This window comes from Bos grunniens, chromosome 21 (assembly GCF_055505025.1).
Source record: "Bos grunniens cultivar Pamir isolate PY7600 chromosome 21, Bosgru_T2T1.0, whole genome shotgun sequence".
Lineage (NCBI taxonomy): Eukaryota > Metazoa > Chordata > Mammalia > Artiodactyla > Bovidae > Bos > Bos grunniens.
In genome coordinates, this window is record NC_141185.1 from 2,646,817 (window position 1) to 2,660,641 (window position 13,825).

The 13,825-nt window shown below is 41.4% G+C and overlaps 1 non-coding gene and 1 pseudogene across 1 annotated transcript; one reads left to right on the plus strand and one right to left on the minus strand.

The window, feature by feature from the left end:
* The first annotated feature begins 4,815 nt into the window (after positions 1 to 4,815).
* TRNAF-GAA (transfer RNA phenylalanine (anticodon GAA)) lies at positions 4,816 to 4,886 on the plus strand. The gene has a single exon. It is a non-coding gene; the product is annotated as a tRNA-Phe (tRNA).
* Positions 4,887 to 8,615: 3,729 nt separating this feature from the next.
* LOC147348897 (heterogeneous nuclear ribonucleoproteins A2/B1 pseudogene) lies at positions 8,616 to 9,823 on the minus strand (annotated as a pseudogene).
* Positions 9,824 to 13,825: the final 4,002 nt, after the last annotated feature.

Below are 13,825 nucleotides of genomic sequence, written 5' to 3' on the forward strand. Positions count from 1 at the left end.
CAAAACACTTTTCTCTACCCATTATAAGTTGTTTATTGATTGTTTTTGTCAAAGTTACTTGGCATAGTTGGCAGGATATCAGAAAAACCCATATAATGTCACCCAGACTCTGCTTTGGACCAGCAGTTGGTACCAAGCCTGGGCCTCTTGCACCCCTGCTGCTTCTCAGTACCCTTCAGGCGATTCTGTACATTGTTCCTGATATCTGGGTTTCCTTGTATTTTTTTTTTTTTTTTTGCTCATGCCATGCAGCATGCACGTGTCCAACTCTTGGTGACCCCATGGACTATAGCCTGCCAGGCTTCTCTGTCCATGGAATTTTCCAGGCAAGAATACTGGAGAGAGTGGCCATTTCCTACTCCAGGGGATTTTCCTGCATTTCAACCTGTATCTCTTGTGTCTCCTGCAATGTCAGGGAGATTCTTTACCACTGAGCCACTTCGGAAGCCCTTAAGACTTGCACTTTATAACAAAATGACTCTAAACAAAAGGGGAGTACTTCCTTGGTGGTCCAGTGGCTAAGCCTCTGCTCCCAATGCAGTGGGCCCGGGTTTGATCCTTGGTCAGGGAACTAGATCTCACATGCTGCAACCAAGACCTGGAGCAACCAAATAAATAGGTCAATAAATATTTTTAAAAAGGGGGGAAAATGTGTTTCTAAAGCTTATCAGCACCCGGGCAGGCAGTCATCCATTGGAACTCTGGCTGGCTTCTTCAATTTGTATGGAAAGAATACTTATAAGTACTTTCCTAACCCTAAATAGCCAGGATAAAGCTTTTTTGACATTCCAAAACTGATTTCTGCATGCACAACTAAAGAAAGCTGGCTTGATAAACATCTTTTCAAAATTCTGACCCTGAGAGAACGGAAGTACTCCCAGGAGAAAACAAAATTGTAACTCTTATCATGTCCTTGAAATACAAACAGCAGCATTGCCTGAGACTACAGCCTTAGCTCAATGAGTAGAACCTAAAACCAAAGGGGGAGAAAAGCGAGGGAGGCTTTTTCTCTTTTTAAAAAATTAATTAATTTTTGGCTGCGTTGGGTTTTCTTTGCTGTGTGTGCGCTTTCTCTACTTGTGCCTGGGGCTACGCTTCACGGCAACGTGTGGGCTCCTCACTGTGGTGGTTCCTTGCTGCAGAGCACAGGCTCTCAGGTGCGTGGGCTCAGCAGTTGTGGTGCATGGGCTTAGTTGCCCTGCGGCACGTGGAGTCTTCCCAGATCAGGGATTGGACCTGTGTCCCCTGCATTCCCACCAGGGAAGTCCTGAAGAACTTTTAAAATTCAAGTAAGAAAACTGTGAGATCTCTGTGTCTATCTAGATGTATGTATGTCTGTGTGTATGTTATGAATGTGATATGTTTCTACCTCTGGACAATATTATCAATATGAATTTGTAAAAGAGCTTTATTTGATTGACTTAAAAGTGACCTCTTACATTGTGCTTAGTTGCTCTGTTGTGTCCAGCTCTCTGCGACCTCATGGGTTGTATGTAGCCCGCCAGGCTCCTCTGTCCATGGTCTTCTCCAGGCAAGAATACAGGAGTGAGTTGCCATTCCCTTCTCCAGGGGATCTTCCCGACCCAGGGATCAAACCTGGATCTCCTTCATTGCAGGCAGATTCTTTGCCATCTGAGCCACCAGGGAAGCCCAAGCTCTTACATTATTCAGCCATAAAAAAAATTAAATAATGCCATTTGCAGCAACATGGGTGGGCCTAGAGATTAGTATATTAAGTGAAATAAGTCAGATAAAGACAAATATCATATGATGTCACTTATGTGGAATCCAGAAAAAACAACACAAATGAACTTACTTACAGAACTGAAACAGTTTCATAGACATCAAAAACAAACTTTGGTACCAAAAGGGAAACGGGGGAGGGATAAATTAGGAGTTTGGGATTAGCAGACATACTGCTGTATATAAAACAGATAAGCAACAAGGTCCTATTGTATAGCACATAAAACTATATTCAATATTTTGTAATAAACCATAATGGAAAATAATCTGAGAAGAATATATACTGTATCTATAGCTATACACCTATATCTCTCTATATATGTGTGTATCTATCTTTGAATCACTTTCCTGTATACCAGAAACTAACACAGTATTATAAATCTATAATACTTCAATTTTTAAAAAGTAAGTATTTCTAAACGTAACATATGGAGAAGGCAATGGCAACCCACTCCAGTACTTCTGCCTGGAAAAATCCCATGGATGGAGGAGCCTGGTGGCCTGTAGTCCATGGGGTCGCTAAGAGTCGGACACGACTGAGCGACTTCGCTTTCACTTTTCACTTTCATGCATTGGAGAAGGAAATGGCAACCCACTCCAGTGTTCTTGCTTGGAGAATCCCAGGGACGGTGGAGCCTGGTGGGCTGCAGTCTGTGGGGTCGCACAGAGTCGGACACAACTGAATCGACTTAGCAGCAGCAGCAGCAGCAGCAGCAGCAAACGTAACATAAAAGTAATCCAAATGCTTAAAGGATCATGTGATCCAGGATTAATCAAGATTAATCTTTAATAAATGGAAACAAGTTTAAGTTGTGGGTTTGATTAATGCAGACATGTCTTTAGGGTCATCAGCATTAAGTATGATAACTTTTATTGTACGCCTGGAGGAGGGCACAGCAACCCACTCCAGTATTCTTGCCTGGCAAATCCCATGGCCAGAGGAGCCTGGCAGGCTACAGTCCATAGGGTCTCAAAGATTCACATATGACTAAAGCGACTTGGCACAAGTTTGCTGAAAGTCAATAAGTTCATGTTATCTATGTCACAAAATTTCTCAGCAAGAAAATTAACTTGGTGTGATGATATTTTCACAAGTAATGAAGTAGAGATAAATGAGATAAAAGTTTTAGGTGAACTCTTAAAGAATGATTATGTTTTATGGGATGTCTAAATGTAGTTCCTCCAGATTTTTGGTAATTTAAAACTCCAGAGTTTTGTTAAATTAGGATAGATGATGGGAATTTTTTTTGATATCCAGATCATTTCCAATTAAGATAAAAGTACCAAAACCTTCATTGGTAAACATGTCTAAATTTACCTACTTTGTTGTCTTACAAGAGAAAAAAACTAAAGATATTCAGGTTTATTAGACACGTCTCACACCACATAAAAGAGAAATTATGCTATGAGGAAAAGGTATGTTTTTAAAGGTTATGGAGTATATTCTTAGGTTTGCTAATCAGGAAATACTGGTATGACAGAGTCAATTACTTGCTTCCTGATTTTCACTAAAGTTTTTTAAGGTTTAAAAATTATAATCTATGTAAGTAAAGATACTAAAATAATAAAGTAAGCATTTCAGTTATAAAAAAGTAGTCTATCTAATGTTGACAGAAAATATAAAAAATGAAATATCTTTGTTTAGGAGAAAAAAAAGGAGTATAATTTTGTCATAGAATGAGTTGTTTCTGGGTGGAAAAAAAGGACAAATAAATAATGAATACAAGCAGTGATGTAAGGTTATAGAAAAGAAAACTTGAGAATTTTGTATGTGGTCATAATTAATTAAAATTAGATTGTATTTAATTAGGTAAATAAAATGTGTTATTAAAGGTAAGCTGAAGCAAGACTGCATTTGGTTTTCTCTCTGCTGAGAGAACAAAATTCTCTTGCAGTGCCACTCTTGATAACAGATGGTGTGAATTTCCTTGCCTTTATATGATCTGTACTTGCTTTTGAAATCTTTTGTCACTTTGGTTAAGTAAATAAGTATTGTTTCACAGTAGCCTATGATCCTATTTGACCAAGTGTTTTGAAGCTTTCTGATATTTTTGACAAACGTCTAGAATATCAAATTCTCATTAAAGTTCTTTTGACCTCCAGCTAACTTTGAGGTGCTTCATAGGGCCCCTGAGTCATCTCAGAAAAATATTAACCTAACTAAGCTTATTTGGTAGATTAAATTATGTAGGAAGCACTGTCAAATAAGACGTACCATTAAGCCTTCTTTATGTTATGTCTATGTAAGTATATGTATTATATGTATTTTAGAAATTACATGAAATTCCTGGAAATCATACATGTTCTGACATAAAATGCTATCTGTCATCAAAATTGAGGCTTCCATTAAAGAACTGAACCTGAGTATTTGGGAAATGCCCTCACTGACTTTCATGCCAAGGCAATGACGACTGACCATAGAGATGATGGCACATGTAGATAAAGTCCGTCCTGCTTCTACAGAACATTAACCCCTCATTGTCAAACTTCTGCCATCCTGAGGTCCTTAGGACAGTCTGCTCCTAAATCAGAAAAATTAGATGGTAACGATAGCTGTGAGTTGAGCAGCTGGGGCTTCAGGAAACCCAAGATGCCTGCTTGGCTCCTCCTGACTCCCTGGCAAACACTGCTTTTCATTTGGGGGGTTAAAGCCTTCCTTTGCTGCAAGGCTAATGCCCTCACAGAGACAAATAAGCTGATAGAAATTGTGTTTTCCACTTAGGGTTATGCTTTCCACAATCTCCAGTGATCAAGGCACCCACTTTATTGGGCAAATCATACTAATCTTAACAAAAACCTCACGAACTTCTTAAAATTATCGCTGTGACTGTGCTCCTCAGTTATCAGGCAAAGTCAAAACAGTAATGGAGAAACTGGACTCAAGTAGAACAAAAATTAATTACCTTGGATTAAATGAACTGATAAATATGAAATATAAATAAAATTTGTGTGACTTTTTGTCTGAAATATTACTAAATTTTAATCTTCCAGATAAGGGGATCTTTTGCTTTAAGCTAATTATGACTTACAGCAATTTGGTAAATTGCACATTTGTAAACAGATTTGAGGGTTTCCCAGGTAGCTTAGTGGTAAAGAATCTGCCTGAAATGCAGGAGACACAGGTTCAATCCCTGGGTTGGGAAGATTCACTGGAGAAGGAAATGGCAACCCACTCCAGTATTCTTGCCTGGAAAATCCCATGGACAGAGGAGACTGGTGGTCTACAGCCCATGGGGTAGCAAAAGAATCAGACATGATTTAGTGACTAAACAAACACACAGACTGGAAGCATTTATCTTTTCTCTCTACCTGTTGTTTCGTTGCTAAGTCATGCACTAGACTTGGTCTGTAGAAAGGACTGCTGATTAAACAACCATGACTGCATTCTGTTTGCTGTGTGCTAAGTCACTCAGTTGTGTCTGACTCTTTGCGATTCTATGGACTCTAGCCCGCCAGGCTCCTCTGTCCATGGGATTCTTCAGGCAAGAATACTGGAGTGGGTTGCCGTGTCCTCAACCAGATCTTCCTGACCCGGGGATCGAACTCAAGTCTCTTGTGTCTCCTGCATTGGTGGGTGGGTTCTCTACCATTAGCACCATCTAGAAAGACTGACTATGTTCTATTGATGGATTATCTTCTTGCTAGGAATGACTTACAAGAAACTCCCATTGACAATGCTGGTCTGATTTGGTTTACTGATGGGTCCTGCTTAAAAGATGAACAAGAATATTCAGTTCAGTTCAGTCGCTCAATCGTGTCCGACTCTTTGCGACCCCATGAATCCCAGCACGCCAGGCCTCCCTGTCCATCACCAACTCCCGGAGTTCACTCAGACTCAACGTCCATCGAGTCAGTGATGCCATCCAGCCATCTCATCCTCTGTCGTCCCCTTCTCCTCCTGCCCCCAATCCCTCCCAGCATCAGAGTCTTTTTCAATGAGTCAACTCTTCGAATGAGGTGGCCAAAGTACTGGAGTTTCAGCTTTAGCATCATTCCTTCCAAAGAAATCCCAGGGCTGATCTCCTTCAGAATGGACTGGTTGGATCTCCTTGCAGTCCAAGGGACTCTCAAGAGTCTTCTCCAACACCACGAGAATATTACCAAGCTGTAAATATAGTAACGTCCAACGTGCACATAATTGAAAACTCTTGTTTACCGGAAATGAGGTCAGTAAAATCAGCTGAATTAACTGCTTTAATTCAAGCTTGTCAACTAGCTAAAGACCAGGTAGCAACTATTTATACTGATAATTCTTATACATTTGGAGTGGCCCGTGACTTTGGGATATTATGGCAACAATGAGGTTTTTTTACCTCTTCGGGACAACCTACCAAAAAAAAAAAATGGTAAACGAGGGCTACCTTGGTGGCTCAGTGGTAAAGAGTCTGCCCACCAGTGCAGGGGACGTTGTTTGATCCCTGATCTGGGAAGATCCCACTTGGCGTGGGGCAGCTAAGCCTGTGCACCACAACTGTGAGCCTGAGAGCCGCATCTGCTGAGCCCACGTGCCACAGCCATGAAGCCTGCACGCCCTAGAGCCCGTGCTCGGCAACAAGAAAAGCCACCACAACGAGAAGCCCTTGCACTGCTGCTAGAGAGTAGCCCCCACTCTCCACTAGAGAAAAGCCTACGCAGCAAGGAAGCCCCAACAGAGCCATAAATCAATGATAATGGGAAACGGCTTGCAAAGTTATTAAATGCTATACAATTACCAAAAGAGTTACCACCTATTAAAGCCCCAGGACATTTGAAATTGAAGGCTATGGAAACTAAAGGAAATCAGCTTGCTGGTACGGCCACCGACAGCAAGCAGCTCTAAATAATCGTTCTGTCCAGCGTTGAGAATGTCCACCGCTCTCTGTCAACCCTGCTCACTCAGTGAAGGATTTCCTTCTGCAAGCTCAAGAAACTGCCACTGAAGAACAGATGTGGTAATAAAAAAGGAGAAATTTTTAACCCTGTCACACAAATATGGTTTGGACCTGAAAGGAAACCTGTTGTGCCTGCTGGAGCCCAATTGCCATGGCTCCAATATATACATTCTTTTACTCACTGGGTGCCTAAGAAAATGATTCTGTGGGGAAAAGAATGTTTAGGAGCTTTTTCCCCACAACTGGTTCATAGTGTATACGCTTGCTGTAATGTACATCCTATGTATAATCCAGGAAAGTCACTCTGTGGGTCACAGGCCCACTTTCCCCTTCCTAAGGGACCCTTTGACGTATAGCAATTGGATTTTGTCCAGCTGCCACCATCTCAAAGAAATAAATATATGTTCATAATGATCTTCATGTTTTCACACTGGCTTGACACTTTTCCATGCAAGAGAGCAATGGCTTTAACAGTAGGTAAATTGCTATTCAATTCAGTTCAGTTTAGTCGCTCAGTTGTGTCTGACTCTGCGACCCCATGGACTGCAGCACGCCAGGCCTCCCTGTCCATCACCAACTCTTGGAGGAGTTTACCCAAACTCATGTCTATTGAGTCGGTGATGCTATCCAACAATCTCATCCTCTGTCATCTCCTTCTCCTCCCATCTTCAGTCTTTCCCAGCATCAGGGTCTTTTCAAATGAGTCAGCTCTTCCCATCAGGTGGCCAAAGTACTGGAGTTTCAGCTTCAACATCAGTCCTTCCAATGAACACTCAGGACTGATCTCCTTTAGGATGGACTAGTTGGATCACCTTGCAGTCCAAGGGACTCTCAAGAGTCTTCTCCAGCACCACAGTTCAAAAGCATCAGTTCTTCAGCGCTCAGTTTTCTTTATAGTCCAGCTCTCACATCCATACATGATTACTGGAAAAACCACAGCCTTGACTAGACAGACCTTTGTTGGCAATGTCTCTGCTTTTTAATATGCTGTCATAGGAAAGATAATAATTCCTGTCTGGGGAAGTCCTTCTGAATTACACAGTGATTGGGAAACACATTTTACTGCACAAATAATTAAATCTAATGTGACATTTCCAATTACGTGGCCTTTTCACTGTGCACATCTTCAGCATCGGTAGAAAGGACTAGTGGCACCATCAAGTTGCAACTGGCAAAACTTTCAGAAACAGTTCTTTCACGGCCAAAAGCTCTTCTCCTAGAGCCTCTTGGCCTTAGACCTATGCCTTTTGGTGAGCACGAGCCATGTCCTTTTGAAAGAATTAACAGGATGGCCTGTGATTAGATGAGGGAATATATGGACCAACCTCAGTCCAAGGGGATATATTACATTATTGTCAGGGCGTTATTAAAACACATAAGGAAAATGAAAAATTAGTAGCTAGCCCCTTTCACTGTGAGCTCTTGGAAGATGAAATCCTTAAAGATCATGGATTATAATCTGGAGGTTTTATTTATTGGAAAAGACATAAAATATTTGTTGCAGCAACATCAGAAAGGATCTTATCAGTTACTATTTACTAATCCATGTGTTGCCAAACTATTAATAGAAGGCATAGACTCATGGATTCACATCTCTTATTTTTTTTTCCTTTAGAATTATTTTATTAAATCATAAATGTACAACAGCTTCTTAACTCTACACATGCACTTACATTTTTTTAAAGGAAAAACGTTATGTTTTATTACACCATGATCCTGGCTAATAGCTTTTCAAAACTTTGAGAAAAATCTTAAAAAAGGTTTCACATGTCACCTGAAACTTACAAATTTAACATTATCAAAGAAGGAATGCTTCTACACTCTTACAAAGACCACTAGAAAGAAACAACAATTAAACAGCTAAGACACTGTCTCAAAGGCATTTTTTTTTTTTTTACAATCCTTCCTCCACAGTAAGGTAATGTTATTAAATAAGCCAATCCATTCACAAAATGGCTCTCTGCATCTGCTCTGGTGTCTTCTGCCATATCACTGCATATTTATGCATGACTGAGATAAGATTTTCCTTAACGTTGTTATTTCGATAACCTGAAGCTGTTCTGTTACCTCTGGGCTCTCATCCTCTCCTATTTATACAGTGAAGCCCATGGCAAATAGGAAGCAGCTCAGTATCTGCTTCTCCCTCCGTAACCCCCACTTCCTCCACTGCCTCCTGGACCATGGCTTCCTCCACCATATGGTCCCCCAATGTTCCTGCTACCACCAAAATTTCCACTCTTCATTGGACCATAGTTAGAAGGTTGTTGGTTATAATTTGCAAAATCATTGTAATTTCCACTCCCGTAATTTCCTCCTCCATAGTTGTCACAACCACCTCTGTAGCCCCCAGCCTGGTTGCCATATCCAAGTCCTCCACCACCATATCCTCCTCCATAACCAGGGCCGCCTCCAAAATTGCCACCTCCAGGTCCCCCTCCATACCAGTTATAGCCATCCCCAAATCCACAGCCACTTCCATATCCATCAGATCCCCCTCTAAAGTTACTTCCTGGTCCTGGTCCAAAATTTCCACCGCCACCGCGAGAATCTCCAAAACCAAAGTTGCCTCCTCCTTCCACCTCTAGAACTTTGGACTTCCTGCATTTCTTGTCTAGACAAAGCCTTTCTTTTCTGCATTATAACCATTGATAGTATTTTTGCAACACAATCTTATCCACAGGATCATGGTCATCAAAAGTAAGCCTCTTTTCTTTCCAGACTGCCTGTCAGTAATTATCTCAATGGTATCAATTTTTCCATATTCCTCAAAGTAATCTCTAAGATGATGTTCCTCAGTATCTTCCTTAATTCCACCAACAAACAGCTTCTTCACACTTACATGAGCCCCTGGCTTTCCAGATTCCTGTCTTGCAACAGCACGTTTTAGCTCAACCACTCTCCCGTCAACTGAATGACTTCTTGCGGCCATGGCTGAAGTGGATTCAGTCACAAAACCAAATCCTCTTGATTTTTGCTTGCAGGATCCCTCATTACCACACAATCTGTAAGTTTTCCCCATTGCTCGTAGTAGTTCCTCAAACTTTCTTCTGTAGTTTCAAAGCTCAAGCCACCAATAAAGAGTTCACAGAACTGTTGCTTTTCTCTCTCCATCGCGGACTCAGTCGCTTCAGCCCGATTTCCCGCAGCCGAGCGAGATGAGAGATCTCCGCGGACGAACACGAACCGGACTTGCCCTGGCGCTGTAGCGAGAACTGCCGCCGCTCAAAACAACACCGCTGGAGCACCTCCACTCCAGACCCGGCGCCGCTGCTACTGCCCACATCTAATTTTAAAAACCTCCTCTAAAAGAGAGCCCTCCTAAACTGTTGGTGGGATTGTAAGTTGGTGCAACTGCTATCAAAAATAGTATGAATTTTCCTTAAAAACCTAAAAACAGAGTTGCTGTATGATCCAGCAATTCCATTCCTGGGTGTATATCTGGACAAAACTCTATTTCAAAAAGACACATGCACCCCTATTTACAATAGCCAAGACGTGGAAGCAACCTAAATATCTATCAACAGATGAATGGATAAGGAAGATACTATATATATATATATATATATATACATATATATACTGTTACTTCAGTCATGTCTGACTGCTTGGACCCTATGGAACATGGCCCTCCAGGGTCCTCTGTCCATGGGATTCTCCAGGCAAGAATTCTGGAGTGGGTTGCCTTGCCCTCCTCCTGGAGTTGTTTCCGACCCAGGGATTGAACCCGTGTCTTACGTCTACCTGTTGGCAGGCAGGCTCTTTACCACTAGCATATACACACACACACACGTTTCTGTTCTGTAAATAAGTTCATTTGTATCATAGTTTAGATTCCACGTATAAGTAATACTAAATGATATTTGTCTTTCTCTTTCTGATGTATTTCACTTAATATATAATAATCTCTAGGTCCATCCATATTGCTGCAAATGGCATGACTTCCTTCTATTTTGTGGCTGCATAATATTATAGATACTATGTTATTCATATATATATTATATACAGTATTATGTGTGTGTTAGTCCGTCAGTTGTATCTGACTCTTTGTGACCGCACGGACTGTAGCCTGCCAGGCTCCTCTGTCTATGGGATTCTCCAGGCAAGAATACTGGAGTGGGTAGCCAGTCCTTCTTCAGGGGATCTTCCAACTCAGGGATTGACCCCAGGTCTCCAGCATCAAAAGCAGATTCTTTACTGTCTGAGCCATTAGGGAAGCCTAACATTATATATATATCCATATGTATACTATTACATAATATATCCATATGTATAATATTATTCAGTCATAAAAAATAATGAAATAATGGCATTTGCAGCAATGTGGACGGACCTAGAGATAATTAATTAAATGAAGCAAATCAGAAAGAGAAAGACAAATATATGGTATCACTTATACGTGGAATTAAACTATGGTACAAATGAACTGACTTACAGAAACGGAAACAGACTCACAGACGCAGAGGAAACACGCATGGTTGCCAAGGAGGATGCGGAGTTGGGGAGGGATGAACTGGGAGTTTGGGATTAGCAGATGCAAGTGACTGTATATTGAATGGATAAGCAGTAAGGTCCTACTGTAGAGCACAGGAACTATAGTCAGTATCCTGTAACAACCCATAATGGAAAAGAGTATGAAAAAGGGAAATATATACATGTAAAACTGAATCACTCTGATGTACTCCAGAAACTAAGACAACATTGCATATCAACTGTACTTCAGTTTTTAAAAAAGAATCTTGAACCTACACACACACACACACACACACACACACAAGGCCTCTCCACCTGAGTGGACTTTGTTCCATATTTCTGACACCTGACTTCAAGTAACTAAGCTCAAATGACACCCTCATCAGGATACGAAGATGACAACGGCAAACAGCTGGCCAAAGAATCTGGGTCAGGCCTGTGAGACTGATCCTACTAGTTCAGTTGAACTGTTTATCAAACATTTGTCTTCCTATCATAAAGGAAAGTTATTGTTTTACTTCTAGCTATATTTTTGCTCCAATAGTCAGGGTGGGAAGAAAATGCTCTAGTAAAGTTGTCATCAATAGAGTTATTGGGATAAGCCCCTCGTAATACCTATCCACGACCGTTCAGATTCTCCTAACATGACCACTCACCCAGGCCACCTGCCCTCTGACCTAACCTTTCAGGTTCAGATTCTCCAACATACTAACATGCCCGCCCCTGTCTGATACCATCCTCTGTTCTCAGAGACTGGACATATTTACCCCAGGACACCCTTGCCCTGTTCCTTACTCAACTGAAAAATGTCTTAAAGAGAAAAGTTGCTAGAAATTGTGCTAGCAACTTCTTTATATCAAGAGTCTAGTTGATTTTTGGAAAACCTACAAGAGAAGTGATCTATAGTTTAATAAAATTGTGTTGACAGAACTCTGAGTTCATGAGGCTATCAGTGGGAGAACCCTGGCGGGGATCCCCTGTGCTCCCCAGGTTCTGTCTTCACATGTGGTATTGGAACCGATCCAGCTTCCCAAGGACGGGCACATAAATGTCTCAACAGCTGACAAACAGAAGGTTTATGTTTACTAGGACATTACGTTGCCCCATTGTCTACACATCAGGAAATAGATGAACTTCCTTTCTGTCCTCATTACAGAGTCAAGAGGTCCACGTTAACAAGACACCAAGATGTGTGCTAAGTCACTTCAGTCGTGTCCGACTCTGTGTGACCCTGTGGACTGCAGCCCGCCGGGCTCCTCTGTCCATGGGATCTGCAGGCAAGAACACTGGAGTGGGCTGCCATGCCCTCCTCCAGGGCATCTTCCCCACCCAGGACTGAACCTGCATCATAGGCAGGTGGGTTCTTTACCACTAGTGCCACCTGGGAAGGCCAAGATCCCTGGAAGCAAAATATTTTTGTTCTGAACACAAGAATATATGTAAACAGAGAGATAATTAAAAATCTATCAGCTACCATTGGTCAAATAGCTGAAGAGACTGCAAAAAACACTGAAGCATAACAGACATCCTAAATTCCTTACCCAAAGTAGTGTTAGATAATGGGGTTGCCTTGGATGGTCTACTGGCTAAACAAGGGGCCGTTTCTGCTATTGTGCATACTTCTTGTTCTACTTATATCAGTACCTCTGGAGAAATTGAGACTTGCCTAGAAATAACTTCCCTAAAGGCAAGGTAGTTACAAGACGTAAGGAAAACTGACCCTTAAGTGACCTGTTTAGTTAGCATCCTTCAGGAATAAGATGTTTCTTCCCACTCTGCTTTACAGATGATTATTATATTTATAATATATGCTATCATTATTTTCCTATCAAGCTACTCATAATACGTATCACTGCTTGCATTATCTACTGCTGAGATCACAAGTATTATGTTTGTGTGACAATTTGATAACAGTTGATAATACATATAGCTTATGTTTCCCCCATCGATATATATCCATTACATTCAATTGGTTACCCCCAAATGAGGATAACTAGGCAACTCTTTTCCTATAAAAAATAAAAATACAAAAAAAAAAAAAAAAAAGCACAAAGGAAAGAGATTGATCTATGATCAAGGGACATGATAGCCCCAAGGCAGGCAGAAATCACCCTGGCATTGAAGGACTAATATATTTTAGATAATTTAAATTATTTCTTTATCTTTGGCTGTGCTGGGTCTTCACTGCTGCACGGGATTTTTCTCCGGTTGTGATGCACGGGCTTGTCATTGCAGTGGCTGCTCTTGTTGCAGAGCGCAGGCTCCAGGACGCCAGGGCTCAGTGGTTGCGGCTCCCGGGCTCTGGAGCACAAGCCCAGCAGTTGTGGCTCGTGGGCTTAGTTGCTCCGTGGCATGCGGGACCTTCCTGGATCAGGGATCGAACCTGTGTCCTGCATCTGCAGGTGGATTCTCTACCACTGAGCCACCAAGGAAGCCCCGAGGGACAAATATTTTGATCATCAGGGCTTTCCATAGAAAGATTTACAATCAAAAAAGGGGAAATGATAACAGGAAATTTCACAAATTGATGTACAGGTGAGTCATTCTGGCTTATAACTTGAGTTAGCTTGAGTCTTACGCTGACTAGAATAGCCTGTTTGCGGTCTACCAAGCATGCATTATACGTCTGCTTTAATTATTGAAGAAAAGGGTGCATTGACCAGAATGAAAGAACGTCCATGTTAAAAACAAAGGTTAAATGCCTCCCTTTCTGGAGCACCAATGCTTATATTCTTTTCAAT